The sequence below is a fragment of the Lathyrus oleraceus genome, chromosome 6 (genome assembly GCF_024323335.1).
Source record: "Lathyrus oleraceus cultivar Zhongwan6 chromosome 6, CAAS_Psat_ZW6_1.0, whole genome shotgun sequence".
NCBI classification, from domain to species: Eukaryota; Viridiplantae; Streptophyta; class Magnoliopsida; order Fabales; family Fabaceae; genus Lathyrus; species Lathyrus oleraceus.
The window spans coordinates 106,639,850-106,663,295 of NC_066584.1; positions in this window are offsets into that span (position 1 = coordinate 106,639,850).

Genomic DNA, 23,446 nt, shown 5'->3' on the forward strand with positions numbered 1-23,446 from the left:
GGCATTTGGTATCATTTGTTTCATTTTGTTTTGTGAGATTAGTGTAAGTCCATTGATTGACATCTGGTATCCATGTTTGTTTTAGGAGATTGGTGTAAATCCATTGATTGGTATCCGGTATCCATCTTTGTTTGTGAGATTGGTGTAAGCCCATTGATTGGCATCCGGTATCCATTTTGCTTTGCTCATTTGCTTATTTGCTTTGTTGCCTATTCCAAAGGAATCACTTGAATCATCTACATATGATTTCAATAGGTGAACATCTAAGAAGTTTTACTTCCTCACCCTCACACCTTTTGTTGCTTTAAACCTCCATTGGCATGTTAATCCAAACTTGAAAAATATTGTGCAAACATTCTCACTTGTTTTCAAATTAGAAACCTAGGCCCTAAGCCTTTGATTTTTCAAACTCCATTTCATAATACTTCTTTGAATTGAATTCTAATCATATCTTGACCACTCTTTGTGAATAAATCCTAATTGATTAATTTCACTCATTCAATTGTTTTGTGGCTTTGTCCATTCTTGATAAGTTTTCATACATTAGCCATAGGTTTGATTTATCCTAGTTGGTTGATGTTAATCTCACCTTTTGTCCTTAGTGATTGAATTGTAAGACTTCCTTGCTTATTATAGGGCATGGTCCCTCACTAGCAAGTTGAAGCTTTTCTCACATGGTGGACTTGTTGTTTGTATAAGGTTGAGTTTTCTCCCGTGGATAACGAAAGACCTTAGGGCTTTTGTTTTAAAATGAACCCACTCATATTTTGGAAATCTTTTAGCCGAACTACGGCGTTTTGATCCTTACCTTTCATGGAAAGGTACGTAGGCAACGGGTTCATCCGTTCAAACACAAAAATAATAAAATTGTATATTCTTTTCTCATCCCTTCAATCCATGTTTGCACCATAAATATTTTCATAAACAAATAACATTTCGTACAACAAGTGTGAAAAGGGCTCCCTAGGAGTACCTAGGACGTTTTGGGTGCCTAACACCTTCCCATTGCGTAATTAACCCCTTACCTAGATCTCTGATTTTTTCATTAGTTTTCTATGTGTAAAACTTCTTAGGCTTTTGTTCGCTTTTTAGCCATTCCTTTGGATAAATAAAAGTGCGGTGGCGACTCGATTTCTTTGTATGCTTTGCTTTTGGTTTAATCAATAAATCATAAAGTGACGAATACACCGCTACACTATCCCAACTTACTCCTCCTAGAACACCCCAATGGAATGGTGTATCTGAGAGAACAAATCGAACCCTGTTAGACATGGTCCGATCCATGATGAGTCACGCCGATCTTCCAAACTCCTTTTGGGGACATGCACTATTGACAACAACTTACACACTTAACTGTGTTCCATCCAAAAAGGTTGAGAAGACACCATATGAGATATGGAGTGGTAAGAAACCACATATGTCTTACATGAAGATTTGGGGTTGCGAAGTTTATGTGAAACGACAAATTTCAACTAAGCTTGAGCCCAAATCTGAAAAATGCTTATTTGTGGGGTATCCTAAAGAAACAAGAGGGTATTACTTCTACAATCCTTATGAGGGAAAAGTGTTTGTCGCTCGAACTGGAGTTTTCTTAGAAAAGGATTTTATTTCCAAAGGAATCAGTGGGAGGAAAGTAGAGCTTGAAGACATTCAAGAATCACAAAGCATTGATACACCTATGAAGGAATCAGAGCAGGAAACACAAGTAGTTGTGGAAGAGCAACCTGCTCAAGTAGATTAAGACTAGCGTAGGTCAAGCAGGATACGTCACCTACCTGAGAGATATGGATATCTCATAACTGATCAAGGTGATGTATTACTCATGGATCAAGATGAGCCCGTGACCTACCAAGAGGCAATACCTGGTCCCGAGTCTGAGAAGTGGCTAGAAGCCATGAAATCTGAAATGGATTCCATGTACACAAACCAAGTTTGGACCTTGGTAGAGCCTCCTGTAGGAGTTAGACCTATAGGATGCAAGTGGGTCTTCAAAAAGAAGACTGACATGGATGGTAAGGTGCATACGTATAAGGCAAGACTGGTTGCAAAAGGATATAAACAAATTCATGGGGTTGGCTATGATGAAACCTTTTCACCAGTTGCAATGCTTAAATCTGTTCGGATTTTACTTGCTATCGCTGCATATCATGATTATGAAATATGGTAGATGGATGTCAAAACTGCTTTCCTTAATGGGAATCTTCTTAAGGATGTGTACATGACACAACCTGAAGGATTTCACATACCAGAAGAAGCCCCAAAGATATGTAAGTTACAAAGATCAATCTATGGATTGAAGCAAGCTTCCAGAAGCTGGAATCTTCATTTTGATGAAACAGTAAAACAATATGAATTCATCAAAAACGAAGATGAGCCTTGTGTCTATAAGAAGGTTAGAGGGAGCATGATCGTTTTCCTGGTATTATATGTAGATGACATATTACTCATTGGAAACGATGTCCCTAACCTACAACAAGTAAAGTCTTGGTTGGGGAAATGCTTTTCTATGAAGGACCTAGGTGAAGCAGCCTATATATTAGGAATCAGAATCTATAGAGATAGATCACAAAAACTGATTGGCCTAAGTCAGAGTACATACATAGACAAAGTGCTGAGACGCTTTAATAGGCATGATTCCAAGAAAGGATTCATACCTATGCAACATGGTTTGTGTCTATCAAAAACACAATCCCCTTCAACTAAGGAAGAAAGGGATCGCATGAATAAGATTCCATATGCATCTGCAATAGGATCTATCATGTATGCCATGTTATGCACTCGACCAAATATCTCGTATGCTTTAAGTGCAACGAGTAGGTACCAATCTGATGCTGGTGATACTCATTGGGTAGCTGTCAAGAATATCCTTAAGTATTTGAGAAGGACTAAGGACTCATTCTTGATATATGGAGGTCAGGAAGAGCTGGATGTAATTGGATACACCGATGCTAGCTTCCAGACAGATAAGGATGACTTTAGATCGCAATCTGGTTATGTGTTTTGCTTAAACGGTGGTGCTGTGAGCTGGAAAAGTTCAAAGCAAGATATAGTTGTTGATTCTTTAACTGAGGCCGAGTATATTGCTTCCTCAAGTGCAGCAAAGGAAGCTATTTAGATCAAAAAGTTCATTAGTGAACTTGGCATAGTTCCTAGCATTGTGGATCCCATTGGTCTCTATTGTGATAACAATGGTGGTATCGCACAAGCTAAGGAGCCTAGATCTCACCAACGATCCAAACACATACTTAGGCGTTATCACCTCATTCGAGAGATAATAGATAGAGGAGATGTGAAAATATGCAGAGTACCTACACTTGACAATATTGCTAACCCACTAACAAAGCCTCTTGCGCAGCAGAAGCATGATGGCCATACTAGATGTATGGGAATTAGGGGTATGCTTGATTGGCTCTAGTGCTAGTGGGAGATTGTTGGTGTAAGCCCTAGAGGCCAATACTTTTGGTACTTGTATCGAATTATTTATTAATAATAAAAGGCTTTTTCCTTATTATGTTTGTTTAATAAAGTCCCAAGAATAGCTAGTCTGTTTAATGTATCAAGTGTGACTCAATCATGAGATCACATTAAACATAAGGACACTATTCTTAAAGTATCCGTAGTAGAGCTTTATTGTGAAGTGGGATAACATTAAAGCATAAAGACTATTATGTATATAGACTGATGATCACATCTCATGGATCATTGATAAGGAGTTATCAAGTCTTAAACATAGGTATGAATATTAAGAGTAATATTTGTATTGGATTGACCCGCTATGAGAATACTATATAGAATGTTATGCAAAGTGTCATAAGTTATTCTCATGGTGATAATGGTGTATACCACCCTTCGACCTGAAACAACTATGGACCCTAGATGTACAATCAAGTGCCTTGTTACCGATCAAACATTGTCCATAACTGGATGACCATAAAGACAGTTGATGGGTACTCCACGAAGCATGCTAAGGGACATGAGTGACCTAGATGGAATTTGTCCATCCTGCGTAACAGGATAAATGTTTATGGGCCCAATATTGAACTGGACAAGGATGAAACGGTCTATGCCTTGTGTTCAATATAGACATAAGGGCAAAAGGGTAATTATACACATAAGTATTATCACAGAAGGATTTGTCAGATCACATGACATTTTCATGTCTTGGGTAGTAGTGATGTGTTGCTAGATACCGCTCACTGTTTCTTATGTTAAATGCGTGATTTAACATAATTGCCAATGCCGCGAAAACCTACAAGGTCACACACAAAAGAACGGATTGATGAGAGATAGAGTAACTTAGGAACACCATAAGGTACGATGCACTTAAGTGAATTGTAGAACATCGTAAGGTACGGTGTACTTAAGTTGAATATGAAATATGGTAAGGTACCACGCGCTTAAGTGATTTTGGCATATTATAAGATATGGGCCACATACACTTAAGTGGGCTTTATAGCTTGCAGCCCACACAGGTGGTTCTATAAATAGAACCCTTGTGCAGACGCATTTGTGCAGTTGCAATTTCGTTTCTCTCTCTCACTCAAAGCCTTCATTCGTAGCAGCTAGCACTGAGATTGAACGAATCTGTTCGTGTGGACTGAGTAGAGGCGTTGTCATCATTCAACGTTCATGATCGCTCCGTAGATCTGCATCAAAGGTTTCAATCGTCACAAGAGGTAACAATTCTATCATTGATCATGCCCATTCGTAAGGATCACTAAAGGAGAAAATGTTTTAAATTCCGCTGCGTTTTGGATCGCTATTCTCCTAAAGACTTTTGGTCAAACCTCTTGGAACAAGCTTGTGTACTTGGACTTTCCTTGAATTTTAAAGCACATGGGTGATCATATAAACTCAAGATAAGGTGTACTTCATTGCCTCTTGATTAAATTGCTCAAAGCTTGAAGTTGCTTATTGAAGAAGGCATGGAAATAAACCCATGAACCTTTGACTTTCTTTGAGAAGTAAGCCACAAAACTTTGAAATGCTCTTGATTGAAAAGCCCTACCTTGAAAAATAAACTTAAGGGAAACAAGACATAATTTTGCTATTTTGATTAGTGGTTAGATAATCAATTAATCATGTAAACACAGAGATAAAACAAGCCAATAAAGAGGTGCTTGGTGATCCCTGCAAGAAGCAAACCCAAAGATGGATAGGGAAGGACCAGTACGTGACCTTGCTTGTATGCAAAAATGAAAATGAGATGTGGGATCTTAGGGTTAAAAATTAGGGTATGATAGATGCCTCTATTTAAGTTTCTTCAATTTGGAGATATGAAGGTTGAAATCTTCGTCTCAACAAGATTGGAGAGACTTAAATATTAAAGACCCAATTTTTGGCCCTAAGATACCGCAAGATGTCCATGATATGATATGAATGCAAACCAAGATCTTTGTGGGGAGAAGTAGTTTCAATAGGGAGAACCATCTAGGGACAAACAAAGTTCTGCAGGGGAAAAGAAAAAGACTCGAGAATAACCAATGCATAATTAGAAAACAAATGAACTAAAGATCCAACAGAGAAGGCCTATAAAAGAAAGACCTCGTCGGGGAAAAGAAAACATCAACAAGGAAAAAACCCCAACTCCAATAAGAGAGGAAATATTACCTACTATCAGCTAAGTGATAACTTAACAAAGGTAATAAGCCAAAGGGGATGATTACCAAGTACCAGTCAAGTGGTAACTTAACAAAGTTAACCAACCAAAGGTAAGAGGAATATTACCCACTATCATCCAAGTGAAAGCTTAACAAAGGTAATAAGCCAAAGGGAATGATTACCAACTACCAGCCAAGTGCTAACTTAACAAAGGTAACCAACTAAAGGTAAGAGGAATATTACCCACTATCAGCCAAATGATAGATTAACAAAGGTAATAAGCCAAAGGGAATGATTATTAACTACCGGCCAAGTGGTAACTTAACAAAGGTAACCAACCAAAGGGGACCAAAGTTCAACCCAGGAATGAACTGGAGAGAAGCGGTCAAAGAGGACTCAATCCAATAAGGACATGAACTCAATTGGAGATTGATTCCATCAAGATAATGAACTGGAAGGGAAATCTAAAATAAAATCTTCCACGAGGATCAAACTCAGTAGGTAATTAGAAAGGATAAACTTTTTCTGCTTAAGTTCAACACTCTACTGGAGAGAGGACACACACCTTCTGTGGGGAGAAAAGTTCCAGAGAGCGGAAGGGAAGCATCGAGAAATGAAAAATGCACAAATAAACATCATGATGCTATGCACATGCATATTATTATGCTGACAAAAAAACGTAAAGGAACAAGACTAATAACATAGTACAACCAGATACTCGGTTAATCTCAATAAGATGGAGATGCTGGAAGAGCTTCGTTAGGAATTCTACCACTCTTGCAATCTGATGTTGAGGAGACTGCTATAAAAGAAAATTCGGTCGGGGGAAGTCAGTGAATTCTATTCTTCAGGATATTACCATCCTTGAGATTGCTATTAACATTCCTCTTTTGTATTCACAAGTCGAGGAAAATATATATCTTTTTTTGTAAACTCTTAAAAATATGATTGTTTAGATATTTTTTGTTTCAAAAATTATCATAAAAAATAAATGAAATTTTGTAAACTGAAACAACATAAGAATAGGAAACAAATGGATTAAAGGCTCAAATTATATTGATAGAATGGTAGTCATCAAATGGCGTAACTCCATGGATCATTACAAAGTTGGAAAATGGTAAGTACATGGAAAGGGATACATTGAGATACAATGACCATTATTCTCTCTAACAACTTTGAATTCCATTATGCTCTGGACTTCGGTCGAGGATGACTGAATAGGAACCCTTTGATAGAGAATGTTGCTTCAAACGATCAAGTCTGGCCTGATGTAGTTACTTTCCATAATCCCTAACTTTTGCCTAGATTTCCTTTTCAGGGTCAATCTACCGGGATGATTATTTTCTATTTTATGTCTCTAAATTTTACTTGGACCTCCCTTTTGGGTTTTCAATCCACTGAGACACTCATTTTTACCTAAGCCTCTCTTTCGGGTTTTCAACTTAGCGAGTTGTTCTTTTATTTTTTTTCTAGGCGAAGTATTTCTTAAATGCATCGACATTCACAAGACGAGGGAGATCCTCACCATCCATAGTTGTAAGAATCAATGCACCTCCATAGAAATCTCTCTTAACAATATATGGGCTTTCGTAATTAGGAGTCCATTTTCCCCTAGAATCAGTGTTGAAAGACAAGATCTTTTTGAGCACAAGGCCACCTTCTCTAAATACACGAGGTTGAACCTTCTTGTCAAATTATTTTTTCATTCTCTTTTGATATCATTGGTCATGACAAAAAGTCGTCATTATTTTCTCTTCAATCAAGTTCAACTAATCATATCTTCTCTGACACTATTCAACCTCAGACAAACTGGCCTCCATCAGGACACACATTGATGTGATCTCAACCTCCACAGGGAGCACTGCTTCCATGCCATACATAGGAGAGAAAGGGGTTGCCCCTGTTGAAGTACAGACAAACATACGATATCAACTCAAAGCAAACAGAAGCATCTCATGACAATCCTTAAATGTTACAACCATCTTCTGGAAAATCTTCTTAATGTGCTTATTTGCAGCTTCAACAACCTCATTCATCTTAGGTCTGTAAGGAGAAGATTTATGATGTTCAATCTTGAATTTATCACAAAGCTCTTTCATCATCTTGTTATTCAGGTTCGACCCACTATCAGTAATGATCTTACTTGGAACATCATATTGGCAGATAATCTGATTCTTGATAAGTAGAACCACAACCTGCTTGGTCATATTAGTAAAAGATGTTGCTTCAACCCATTTGGTGAAGTAATCAATAGCTACCAGGATGAAACATTGTTCGTTCAAAGATTTGGGTTCAATCATACCAATCATATCGATCCCCCACATAGAGAAATGCCACGGGGATGAGATGGCATTGAGAAGTGTCAGAGACACATGAATCTTATATGCACAAATTTGACATTTATGGCATTTCTTCACATATTTACAACAATCAAATTCCACTAATAGCCAATAGTAACATGCCCTTAACATCTTTTTAGTCATTGCATGTCCATTGGCGTGAGTACCAAAGGATCCTTCATGAACTTCTTGCATTAACATGTCTGCTTCGTGTCTATCCACTCATCTGAGCAAAACCATGTCAAAGTTTCTCTTGTATAACACATCTTCATTGAGAAAGAAATTGTCATCCAGTCTTCTCAAAGTTTATCTTTGCTGGATGTCCTGAGCGGGTATTCCTGACTTTGGAGGAAACATTTAATATCATAATACCAAGGCTTATCATACGTGACTTCTTCGGTTGCAAACATATGAGCAGATCTATCAAGGCTTATAATCGTGATACTGAATGTGTCATTCCAATGATTTACTTTGTACATAGAAGACAAAGTAGCCAAAGCGTTCACCATTTGATTCTCTTCACGAGGTATATGATGAAACTCTATTTTATTGAAGAAATTCGACAACCTCCTTGCATAATATTTGTAAGGAATCAGACCAGGATGACGAGTCTCCCATTCTCCTTTAATCTAATTAACCACCAAGGTTGAATCTCCATACACATCAAGGATATTAATTCTCAAATCAATGGCTTCTTCAAGACCCATGATACAAGCTTCATATTCTTCCATATTATTCGTACATTCAAACATAAATATTGTAGGAAAAGGGATATGAAAACCCTTAGGAGTAACAATGATTTCCCCAATTCCATTTCCATAAGAATTAATGGCTCCATCAAACACTAAATCCCAATGGGATCCAGGCTTTGGCCCTTCTCTAGGCAACAGTTAATCACAATCTTTAACTTTTAAGTACATAACATCTTCACCAGGAAATTCAAACCTGATGGATTGATAATCATCGATCGGCTGGTGAGCCAAATGATCTAAAAGAATACTTCCTTTAATTGCTTTCTGAGTATGGTACTCAATATCATATTCATACAATAACATCTGCCAACGAGCTATTCTTCCAGTCAAAGCAGGTTTTTCAAAGATATACTTGATTGGATCCATTTTGGATATCAACCAAGTGGTATGATTGATCATATACTAGCGTAAATGTTTGGCAGCCCAAGCTAAACCATAACAAGTCTTTTCAAGCATGGAGTATTGAGACTCACAATCTGTAAACTTCTTACTCAGATAGTAGATGGAATGCACCTTTCTAGCAGTTTCATCTTGTTGTCCAATAAAACTATCCATGGACTCTTCTAATACAATCAAATACATAATAAAAGGTCTTCCTTCCACTAGAGGAGATAAGATAGAAGGTTCAAGCAGATACTCCTTGATGCTGTCAAAAGCTTTCTGGCAGTCTTCTATCCAAACACAACCTTGATCTTTACGAAGAAGCATGAAGATTGGCCCACACATGGCACTCATATGAGATATAAACCTGGATATGTAATTCATACGCCCGAGGAATCCTCTGACTTGCTTTTCTGTCTTCAGCGCATACATCTCTTTAATAGCTCTGACTTTATCAGGATCTACTCCGTACCTTTTTGGATGACAATGAAACCCAATAGTTTTCTCGAAGGGACACCAAAAGCACACTTATTAGGATTCAACCAGAGCTTAAACTTTCTCAACCGCTGAAACAACTTCAATAAATACTCAACATGATCATCTTCAGTCCTTGACTTAGCAATCATATCATCAACATAAACTTCTATATCTTTGGTACAATGCACCAGCATTCTTTAAACCAAAAGGCATCACTCTATAACAGAATGTTCCCCAAGGTGTGATAAATGTTGTCTTTTCCATGTCTTCGGGCGCCATCTTGATCTGATTATAATTGGAGAATCCATCCATAAATGAGAAGACATTAAACTTAGTTGTATTATCTACCAACATGTCAATGTGTGGCAGAGGAAAATCATCTTTCGGACTAGCTTTGTTCAAGTCTCTATAATCAACACACATCCAAACTTCACCATCTTTCTTTGGAACGGATTTACAATGTTAGCCACCCAAAGAGGATATTGAGCAGTAACAAGGAACCCAACATTAATCTTCTTTTATACCTCTTCTTTAATCTTGACAGTCATATCAAAGTTAGTTCTTCTTAACTTCTGTTCAATCGACGGACACTCCGGCTTCAATGGTAATCGATGATCCACAATATCAGTATCAAGACCTGGAATATTTTGATAAGACCAAGAAAACACATCCATATATTCTCTAAGAATCTATACCATCCTCTTCTTAACATTTGGACAAAGCAGTACCCCGATCTTGACTTTTTTCTTGTTATCTTCAGAACCCAAATTAATCACTTCCAATGGCTCTTTATGAGGTTGAATGGTCTTTTCTTCGTGCCCAAGCAATCGAGAAATCTCATCAAGAATCTCCTCATCATCCTCTTATTCCATTTTTAACACAGGGAATTCAAAGTCGGAAGAGGGCATAAGGTCATTATTTTCAATGGGTTTAACAATTAATCTCCACAATGATTTTAGACTTGATTTTAGAATATGAACAAATAAACGCACATTGTGATGCAAATATAATAGTGATTATTATCTTGTTTTTTTATGTTACCATTTTTTCTAGAAAAAGGAAAAACATAATATGGATAAACGAAATAGAATTTTATTAATGATAATGAAATTTGAAACAAAGCCCTCATAGATTCACTTTCACCTTGGGCATAGTGAAAGGATTTTGAAAATAACAAAAACAAACATAATACTTCGACAAGTGAATAACAGAAGGAACATCAACAACAATCCAGTTCTGGCACATTGATTCACGTGTCACAAAGTTTGGTGCTTCTTGCTTTTCATCCTCTTCTAAAATTGCGGCAGCAGACAGATCCGTGGAATGAATAAAGCCATCACTATGAAACACTTCCTGAATTAGCTTTAGACCTCTTTGGGTTGCACCAGGCGAGAAGCCTAAACCAGCTCTGTTCTTGTTCTCAACAAGCTCAACAATTTGTCCCCACTTAGCAGATTGACCATTCTTCAACACATGTTGGGTGTCCTTCAAAGATGATATGGATTCACCATCCTTCTTAACATCAATATTGTTAACAAAAAGAGCTTGAAATGACGTTCCCTCAGCTTCGTTGGCATCAATATATGAAAATGAAGAGAGATGACTTACCAACATGGCTTGCTCGCCACCCATGCTCACTAACTTTCCATTTTTTACAAAATTCAACTTTTGATGTAGAGTTGATGTTATTGCCCCAGCCTCATGAATCCACAGACGTCCTAAGAGACAATTATAAGTGGGATGAATATCCATCACTTGAAATGTGATCTAAAATAAGCACAGACCTATCTTTATTGGGAGATCAACTTCCCTAATTATAATCTTCCTCGAGCCATTGAAGGCCTTCACAACAACTCCATTGAACGTTATTGGAGCACCTTGGTAAGCAAGTTTAGACAATGTAGACTTAGGCAGAACATTCAGAGCGGATCCAGTATCCACCAACACATTGGACAGGGCATCTTTTTGACAGTTCATAAAGATATGCAGGGCCAAATTGTGGTTCTTCCCTTGCTCGGGAAGCTCTTCATCATTGAAGCTTATATTGTTACATGCAGTAATATTGGCCACAATGCCATCAAATTGAGCAATTGTCATGTCATGGTCCACATAGGCTTGCTCGAGGACCTTCTGCAAAGCTTCTCGGTGTGCTTCTGAACTCATCAGTATGGATAATACAGATATCTTGCACATAGTATGCAACATCTGGTCCACCATATTGAAATCACTTTTCTTAATCAATTTCAGCACCTCATATTTATCAATATTCTGATTCACAATACTGGATTGACCGGCTTACACAACATGAGTTTTCTCTAAAGTTGATTTCTCTATCACCATATTTTAGCGGTAAATTCATGACCATTGAGCTATTGGTTAACTCAACCTCAATAAAACCAGGGTCTCCACCGCGCTTTTATTGTTTCCAAAGGAAAAGGGAAAAAGTACAAACAAACCCAAAGATAAGAAGTTTTCAAATCAAAACTAATAAAATATCGGAGATTAAAGGTAAGGGGATTGGTTACACAGAGGGAAGATATTAACACCCAAAATGTTCTAGGTACTCCTAGGGAGCCCTTTTTGTGTGTAAGTGTTTTGGTTGAAAAAGATGTTTGTTTTAAAAATAGAATGAGGGGATGAGAAAAGAATTCATTATTTATATTTTGTGTTTGATAAGACTTTTGGTCTTATGCCTACGTACCAACATAAAATGAGGGATCAAAACCTCGTAGTTCGTGGTAAAAATTTCAAAGATGGATGGATTGATTTTAACAAAAGATTAAAGATATTTTGTTATCAATGAGAGAATACTCAACCAAACATCCACCGATAATGAGGGCTTTACAATATTTAAGAAGGAGGGCTTCAACTTGGATTAAATCAACAAGTATGTAACTAACCCCTAGTAAATGGAAAGTCTTACACTCAATATATCATGGAATTTGAGAATTATATCTCAACCAAGGATAACTCAAATCTAAATTCTTTCTTTTTGAAAATTTTAAAAGGAAAAAGGCACAAAGTGGCCAAAATGATTAGATGAGGTTGTTAGTTCTTAGGTCTAAATCAAGTCACAGACAGATATCCAACAATCTACCAATGTATTTTTTAGAGTTTTTTTATTAAGTGTTTTAAGGTCCTAAGACCACCAACAAAACAAAATCACAAGCACAAAAATATAACAAGCATAAAAGTAACGACTCAAGTAAGTAAAGTGAAAATAACTGAAGCATAAACATAGGCCCAAGTGGGAAAAAAGAAAAATATGATATGAGATGCTAAAATAAAATCATAAAGTAAATAACAAGAAATAAAAGTATGAAGTAAAATGACACTAAAATAAAGTTAATATAATAAGATGTTAGTGAATATTAGTGGAAGAAGAGAAGATGTTTTTGTCACTTTTTGGAGTACACTCAACCATCCACTCACAAGCATGAAAATATGAACCTAAACATCATTTATGAGAAGGGATCCAACTTGGATAAAATCAACAAGTATGCCACTTGTAACACCCTTATAAACCCCACATATAATTAACGGAATTAATTAAGCAATCACCAACACAAGGGTGTCACACTTCATAAAAGATAAGTTATCCTGCCCTGTAACATGGGTTGCAACTAACAAATTAACCTATCATCGCATGCTCACCTTCATTTAGGTATCATCACAACATAATTCAACATAAATATTCAAAGAAGGTAGAAGAGCATACGCCATTTAGTCTTAAACTTCAATTTTAAAAACATCATAAAGAGTCGTAAGTAGTTCAACTCAAAAACTTAAAATATTCAAAATAATATGATTCATCATAAAACATTATAACTTAATCCAAACATTCGACCCCAACCCGATGTTACATGATCAGAGCAGAATTCCACTACATAACGATAACTAATGGAAGTCACTACAAAACTGCCTTCCACTTACTTCAATAGGGTCTACTCCTGGGTATCTGCACGATGCCTATGTAGAGGCAACATTCAAACAGAAGGAGTGAGAAATCACAATCAATTATAAAAGGCATAACATGAAAGATAGATTGCACTCAACATAATCATTCATAACAACATATTGTAATTCTCACACCCAAATCATCATCAACATCATACACAACAACTTCTCAATTTTCATCAACATCATCCAAACCAACTTCTCAATTATCATCAACATCATGCACAACCAATACAAATGCAACACTTATGCAATAAACTCAACACCGACTCGACATGCATGTGGTACCAAATATGAACCTTAGATTCATTTCACTCCATGATCCCCACCATAGGATTGATTCCCTCTTGGAACTGGAGCACATCAAAATAGCTACCATCACCATAGGTAAAACATCACTAATACCCCATAATAGGAATTATCTAATCACACCCGATCCATCACCATAGGATCGATGCTCACCAATTAAAAAGAACTAAAGTTCTGACAACATGGATGCATGACACCCAACATACAACAATAACAATATCATCAGCACATACACATCAGTCCACTCTTGACCGTGTATTCCAACATCAACACTCAATCATCAACATAATTTCATTATGTTCATATTGTCATTATAAAACACCAACACAACAACATTAACACAATCATCTTAATAACATCATTATAGCAACACCGACATAATAACATTATTGTCACACAATAATTATTCATGTTTAATCAATCATTTATCATTGGAATATATTCATCATTAATCAATCACTACATCATACTGATTAAAATCATGATAAATCAGAAATTGACATCAAAACAACATCATACAGCAGCTAATAGTACCCAACAACCAACAAAACACGGAAAATCGATAATTACAACCTTCACATAAACAAATGCCATATAACAACTAAGGCATCTACAACAGTAATGCATTACCAATTAATTCAATGTTAAATACATCATATTTAGCCTCTTAAGGCATCACCATGAGATATCAATATGTATTAGCTTTCTAACGCTTTGAACCGCACGTCAAATGGAGCTACAAAGCTCAAGTTACGTCATTTTCAATTTCCTAAATTTTTCACGTAACATTGGTAATCGATTATGCTAAATAAGTAACCAATTACAGTCTTAGAAAACAGCCCATAAATCTATTTTTCAAGTGGTAATTAATTACACTCACACCGGTAACCGATTATAGGTTCAAAGAACAACCTAAAAGCTTATTTTCCTCCGTTGGAGGCCTTCCGGGCCTCCGATTTTGATTCTGTAAAAAGTATCGATCTTAGAATTCGAAATCCAACACTTATCCAATAATTAAAACATCAAATTTACAATTTATCACATATGGACATCAATTAAATTATATAATTCATAACTTTATCAATTCTATAAACCTTTGAAACTCTCAACAATGGTGAAATAATCCCAACATTCAAAACAGAAAATACAGCCACATATAGTACATAAAAATCATCAATACTCACAACATATAACATCAAGATATCATAAAAATTAAGAATTTAGTAAAATCCCAAACACCCTATTGGAGTTTAAGGACTCTTCTACTCTACCCTTCATGCATATACCCTTATTATTGAAATACTTTCTCACTCTTACCTGAATTTCTAGCAAGTGAATCAATTCTCTCTTGAATTCATCTTCTTCTACCTCTAGCCAACCTTGCATTTTCTTATTTTGCTCTCCAATTCTATGCACTGTCAAATGGTTTCTCTAAAAACCTAATTTTTTCAACTTTTAGAATATATATAGTAACCTCCTTACATTTGCCTAATTATTATTATTGTCCAATTAATTATAGCTCCTCTCCTCTTACCACAAACTTTCCTCAATTCACACAATTGGCCCAATTCTTATTTTTTTTAATCAATTTCTCTATTTATTTCTAATAATAATTAAAATGCTAACTATTCTAATATATATTCACCTAATTAAACAAATAACCTTATTATGTAATCACTAAAAGAACTCTAAATAATTCCACTAATTTATACACCACTTAACTATTTTAATTGGCCCAATTCATCAATACATCAAAACACACCTTACACATAATGCCTAAATAATTCAATAAAATTGAATAACTGAAAATGGGGTGGCACATCACTAGCTCTCACAAATAAAAAGGAGCAAAAATTTCACATAATACCATGAGGAATATGAGACTTACAATCTCACTTACAAAAATGATATTACCTTCGGGACAAATTTAACATTATGTTAAGCAATCATAATTGGACTTATGTAGAAGTCACAATTATCTGAGGTCGGTCAATACTAATATTGATGCTAATGCATGTTAGAGACAAGGTATCAAAACCAAGCTCCTAAATCATACCACACACAAAAATAAGAGGGGATGAGCCTATTTCAATCAAGCTTAAGTTGATTTATCTAATATAAGGTCATTGATGAATCAACTAGCTAATGATCCATGAGAAATCATTGGCCAAGAAATGGATTGGGGAAGAAATAAGATGGAGATAGAGAGATGAAATGAAGAGGGAGATATAAAATGAAAGAGATCCTAAATTGATCAAGGGATGAATCTCACTTGATTAATACCATTCATTCATCTTGAGGGATGGAGTTCAAACTTCATCAACCCCCTAAATTCAATGGTATTGATCAAGTCAAGGTCCAATTCAACCAAGACCAAGGCCAAACAGAAGTGAAGTCAATACAAAGTCAATACAAAAGCTCAACAAGGCATTAAAACAATTCAACAAATTTTAAAGCATTTTTAAAATGAAGAAAATAAATTTTAAAGGGTCAAAAACCTAAAACCCCCTCAAAGCACCAAAGAATTGGGCAAGGGATTTATCATAAGTCAAGCAAGGTCAAATGACCATTGACTAATTTTTTTTGGCATTTTTGAAAAGTCAGAAGTAATTTAAAATTATTTAAAACATGTTAAAAATCACAAAATTCACCAATAATATCAAACTTAATCCAAAAATTAATTTTAAATAAAAAATGGGAAGAGAAAATTATTTGTGAACTTTTGGTGTTAGTCCCATAATTTTTGGATAAAAAATGAAATTATAATGAATTTGGGAAGAAAATGCTAATTAAAAATCATTTTGGAAAAATAAAATAAATCAGAAAAAATACGGGCCATAAGATCTCCCTTATTAATTGAGGTGATAGATCCAATGGTCGCAAGCGCGCGTTCCACATGTGTTTCAGTCAACACGTCCACATAATTGGTAATTAAAAGTAAGGTGTAGCGGTAAATTCGTGACCATCAAGCGATGGATAATCCTGACGTCAGTAAAATCAGAGTCACCGCCGCGCTTTTATTGTTTCCAAAGGAAAATGGAAAATTACAAAAAAAACCAAAGATAAGTAGTTTTCAAATCAAAACTAATAAAATGCCAGAGATTACAGGCAACAGGGTTGGTTACACAGAGGGAAGGTGTTAGTACCCAAAGTGTCCTAGGTACTCCTAGGGAGCCCTTTTTTGTGTGCATATGTTTTTGGTGTAAATGATGTTTGATAGAATATAGAGTGGGGAGATGAGAAAATAATTCGTTAATTATATTTTTGTGTTTGACAAGACCTACGGTCTTATGCCTACGTACCAACATAAAGATGAGGGATCAAAACCCTGTAGTTCGTGGTAAAAACTCTAAAGAAGTTGGTGAATTGATTTTAACAAAAGTTTAACAGAAAAAGGCACAAAAATAGCCAAAGATTTGAATGGATTTGTTAGTTCTTTTAGTATTTTTGAAATTAAAGTCAATATGGTTAAGTTTATTTACAAGTTTGATTAAGAAAAAGTTTGAAAATTCATTGGCATAAGGATAAAGTTTCTAATAATTAAAACCATGTCTAAGTTCGAAATCACAAGCAAAGAAAGTTTTTGAAAAGAGGGAGAGATTTTGAAATTAAAGAAGTGAGGAAGAGATGAAGAGACTACCCTAAGCAAAAATTAAAAGGTAAGAGTTGAAAAGATCTGACCAATGGGATGCAATCCGACAGGCAAGAATGTAATGTAGAAACCCATTTTCCTTTGGACTTTGACAGTCAATAAGAAATAAGAAATAAGAAGTATCCAAGCATCATATTAATACCAAGGCATCAAATAAAGATAGCCATAATATTCAAGCAAGCATTCCAATAGCTAGCAGTCTTTAATATATTCTAATGTAACAGAAGAAATGTTCCTTGATCAACTCAGAACAATCATCAGACATGAACAATAATAATATAACATTTAAGCACAAAGACCAAAGTAGCAGATGAGTCAAAGGGACCCAGAGTCTTGCATCAGATGAAGGCATAGTCAAAGATAGCTCAATCTCAAATGTTGGCATTGGCCAAGTCCTTTAGCATAGGGAATGTTGCCTAATTCTAAGTCCAAAAGTTCATATCAAGTCCAACAGTCCACCAACATATTTTTTAGAGTTTTTTTTGTTGTTATTAGGTGTTTTAAGGTTCTAAGACCATAAAAAAATCAAAACAAACAAACAGTATATACAATAACAAGATATGGCTCAAATGAGCAAAGTGAAAAGGACTTGAAACATAAACAAGTGTCATGAAATGTAAATGGCAATGAATGATAAAGTGTAAGACCCCAATTTTGACCCTAAGATCCCTTATGCTATCTCATCATATGCATTGGGATCATACCTTGGCATCCTCCTTACCCCTCACTCATTGGGTTTGCATTGGGAGAGATCTCCAAGCACCATGTGATTGTATCATACTTTGTATTTTATCATCTTTACTAACTAAAATACCAAAAATATGTCTTTTCATTTGTCTAACTCTTTTGTAGGTAACACACATGATCACCTTTGATCCATCAAGCTCATATCTAGGGTTTAAGACCCTCATGGCTAAGAGCTCAATAAATAATTGGTCTACAATGTCTTTAGACATCATATATGAGTCCCTATGATCTTTACATATTATTCTGGTTAAGAAAGCATCAAGAGTTTGGAATTAGTTTGCCTTTGAAACCCTAGTTCATCTGGGTATCTTGTGTAACTTCTTCACCAAGCTTCTTCAACATTTGATTAAATACTTCAAGGGATACTTAAAACTTAATCATCTTATGCATATATGATCTCCCATGAGTCCTAAAAGTCAAGAGAATTGCAATTTAGCAGGTTGGTTGATGGTGGTTGACTAGAGGATTTCATCTCATCAAAACTGGGGTCCCTTAGATCCTATCTCCTACAATGTTTAACATATGAAAATTATTCCAAGAGAAAGGTTACTCTAAATGAAATTCTAAACAAATTTCATGTTGAGGTCTAGAGCTATTTTTGCTTGGAAAGTCATTTTTTATGTTGAAAGATTATAGGTCATTTTCTCTAAACCCTAATTTGGAGGTCAACTTCCCAAGGCCATAACTTGCTCAATTTTTATGATATGAAATATTTCCAGGTTTCACAATCAAATTCAAGGTGTACACTTCAACTTTTATATTTGTAGGAAGATCTAATTCAACTTTTATGAGCATGTGATATGAGGATACATTATAGGTCATTTTGGACCAATACCATTAAACAAGTGATTTTCCAAACTTCCACCTCAAAATTCATCAAGATAAAAACTTCAAATGGAAAATTGTTCAACATGAGAGTTTTTACTCTTGATCTAGCCCTTCCAAAAAGTCCAATTTCATCCATTTTGGACAAGATTTGAATGGTCTGCACATGGCTTGAACATGGCATCATCATTTGGCAAAATCAAAACTTCAAACAACTGTCTATAATTGTCTTGCATTCCAAGTTGATTTCAGACTCATTCACACTTGATTATGGACCTAAAGGAGTGACTTCATGGGCATGTACACGCCCATGCAAGTATGCATCATCCATTGCCAAATTTGGAAATTCAATTTGAAGGTGCAAATAACATGTGATTCAACTATAAATAGAAGCCTCTAGGTTCAAAATTGAGGATCCCTTCGCGACAACTTTGGTCCAAGACCCCAAACCCTTCCATTTGAAAGGATAATCCTGAGAATTTTCTTTGAAAATTGAGTTTGAATCTCACTGTTTGGAGATTCAAAACTCCAGGGATCCAAAGCCTATGGTTGATTCTAATCTACTTATACAAGCTTCCTGAGTGAGATCAAGTATGAATCAAAGCAAAAACAAGTGAGTTCTGACCTGAATTAAAGGTATTTTCCAGAAAATTTCATCTCTTTGATTCTCACTCAATTCTCCATAATTCTATTGGTTCCTTGGTTGTCTGAAGTCCTACCAATGTAGGCAAGAATATTGAGTTGCTTTGAGGTCAAATCGATGTACTTGGAGTTAGGATGAATTGAGGCAAGATTCGTGATCAGTTCCATTTTTACTTTAAAATCATGTCCTTTTTTTTTATTTTAGTGATGGTTATGATTAGACCAGTCCGGCGAGGCTCGCTTGAGAAGGTGACCGGAGATTTGCTCTAGTGGTGGGTTTACAAGGTCCAGAGCCACATGATCTATTCAAATTGTTTTAATCACGAGCGTTGGTTTTGATTACTTCTATTGTGGCATGCTGACTCAAGTCCACCATGGAACGCGCGCTTGTGGCCACTTGATCTGCCACCTCAATTAATGAGGGAGATCAAGTGGTCCACGTTTTTTCTGATTATTTGATTTTCATTTTATGTGTGTTATTTTCATTAATTCATATTAATTTTAATATTGATCCAAAAAATATGAGAGTTTCACCCAAAAAAATTATATAAAATCCTCTTTCATTTTCTGAATCAAAATTATTTTTTGGATCATTATTAATATTTTTCATGACTTAATTGATTTTGTGAATATTTTTAATTATTCAAAAGTAGTTTTAAGTTTCCAAAAATTATGAATTTTTTTCTCCAAGGTCCTTTGACCTTGTTTGACCTATGATAAATCTCATGGCCATTTCTTTGGTGTTTTGATGAGGTTTTGGGAAATTGACCAACCATAATTTAATTTAATGCATATTTTAATTGTTTTTAATTGATTAAATGCCAAATAAATTGTGTAGAGCAATTTTAATTGACTTGTTGAGTTTGACTTGTGTTGTTAGGTCTTAGTCAAGGTTGATTTGACATTGTTAAGTTAAGATCATTGGATTTAAGGGATTGATGAAATGTACATTTCATCTCCCAAAATGAATGGATGGTCTTAATTTGGTAAAAGTCCTCCTTTGACCAATTTGTGTTGATTCCATTCCCCCTTCCTCTTCATCTCATTCCATTACTTTATTCATTCATGTCATGGACCTATGATATCTCTATATCCTAAGGCTAGTTGATTGCAAAATCAACATGAGTATGGATGAGATTAGGTCCACCACTTTGAATATTCTTTTTGTGTGTGGTATGTTTCATGAGCATAGTCCATTATACTATGTCTCTAACATGCATTAAAACCAAAATTCTATTTTCCACCCTCAAATAGTTGTGACTTCTACATAAGTCCAATTACGATTGCTTAACATAACGCTAAATTTGTGACACAAAAAGGCATAGCATTCTAGTAAGTGAGATTGTAAGTCTCCCCTCTTTCATGGTATTGTGTGGAAACTTGGTCTTTTTTCCTTCCTTTGGAAGATGTCTTGGCTCAAGGATCCATGCTTGTGATAAGTGGATTGAGTGTTCTCCAAAGAATGACTTAAATAAAACAAAGCAAAAGTAATACTAACTTCTAATCAACTAATAACTAACATTTAATATCAAGTCATTTACTTTTATGCACTTTAAATTTTAAGCTTTTATTCATTTGCCATTATTCATACCATTCAATTTGTTTACTTTAATTCCATTTTCACTTTGCCCACTTAGGTTATATCTTGTGATATTGTGTTTGTATATACTTGTTTGTTTGTGTGGTCTTTTGACCTTAATGTACATAATAAGAACAAAAACCCTAAAAAATATTTTGTGTGGACTGTTGGTTTGATCTGAGACTATTGGATTTAGAATCTAGGCAACACTCCCTATGCAAAGGACTTGGCCAATGCCAACTTTCATGAAACCAAGTGCTTGTAAAGTGAACATTCATCTAATAAAATGTTGAAGATTCATTTGATTTCATCTGCAACATGATCATATTGAAGTTGTTATTTTGAACATGTGTCTTATGCCATCTTTGAAGTCATCTGATAGATGGGAATTTTTGAAGAAGATCATGGAGTTGCTAAGCTTGGATGTGGATATCTTTATTTGATGCCTTGCTCTTCATCTTGCTATTTGTGTATTGATATTGCTTGATTCTAAAGTCTCAGGGAAATGTGGGTCTCTATATGACATTCTTGTCTATTAGATTGCAGCCCATTGGTCAAGTCTTTTCAACTCTCAACTTTTAAATTTGTGCTTAGGATTAGTCTCTTCATATATTCCCCACTTCTTTAATTTCGAAATCTCTCCCTTCTTTTAAAATCTTCTTTTCTTGTGTTTTCTAAACTTAGACCATTTTGCAAACTAGAAACTTTGGCCCTATGCCATTGCATTTTCAAACTTATTTTCTTAATCAAACTTGTAAATAAACTTAACTATACTTGACTTAAAATTTCAAAAGCCAAAAAGAACTAACATCCATTCAAACCATTTTAGGCCTTTTATGCCTTTGTTAAACTTAAAATTCTATTAAAATCAATGCACTCACTTTAAAATTGATACCACGAACTACAAGGTTTTAATCCCTCATTTTATGTTGGTACGTAGGTACAAGTCTGAAGGTCTTGTCAAAAAAAAAAATTAATAAATTCTTTTCTCATCTCCCCATTCTATTTATTGAAAATATCATTTGTACAAAAACACATATGCACATAAGAAAGGGCTCCCTAGGAGTACCTAGGACACTTTGGGTGCTAACACCTTCTCTCTGTGTAACCAACCCCCTTACCTGTAATCTCTGGAATTTTATTAGTTTTGATTTGAAAACTTCTTATCTTTTGGGTTTTGTTCGTACTTTTCCCTTTTCCCTTGGAAACAATAAAAGTGCGGTCGCGACTCTGGTTTTATTTACGTCTAGCTTATCCATAGCTTGATGGTCATGAATTTACCACTACATAAAGGTACTAAAATTTAAATTGCATAAAGTAAATGACTTGAAAGTAAAGCAATGTTAATTAAGAAATTACTCAATGATTAGTCAAATGTTAGTGACGAGTTTTAATTGTTAAGTCATTCTTTAGAGAACACTCAACCATTCATTCACAAGTGTGAATCCTTGAACCAAGACATCATCCATGAGAAGGGCTCCAAGTTGGATAATTCAACAAGCATGCCACTAACTCTCATGAAAGGAAAAAAGGTTAAGTTTCCATACAATTCCATGAAGAATGGGAGACTTGCAATCTCACTAACTAGAATGCTATGTCTTCTTGATCAAATTTAACTCTATGTTAAGCAATCATAATTGGACTTATGTAGAAGTCACAACTATTTGTGGTAGAGCAAGAAAAATATAGGTGTTAATGCATGTTAGAGATTTGGTACAAGAAACCAAACTCCTAAAACATACCACACTCTAAAAGAAATGGGGGGAGGACCTATCTCAGTCTGGCTCATGTTGATTCATCTGACACAAGGTCATTGATGAGTCAACTAGCATTAGACATGAAGAGATTTCATTAGTCAATGATGGATTGGGGGAAAATAGGGATGAAGATGAAGAGGGAAGGGGAAATAGAAACACAAATTGATCATGAGAGGAATTTCATATGATCAATACCATCCATTCATTTTGGGAGATGAAATATACATTTCATCAATCCCCTAAATCTAATGGTATTGATCAAACAAAAGTCAAATCAACCATGACCAAGGCCCAAACAGAAAGTCAAACATCATAAGACCATAAAAATGGCTCAACATAATTTTTAAACATTTAATCAATTAAAAATGAATTAAAATGCATTATTCAATAGACAAAACCTCAAATCCATTCAAAACACCAAATAAATG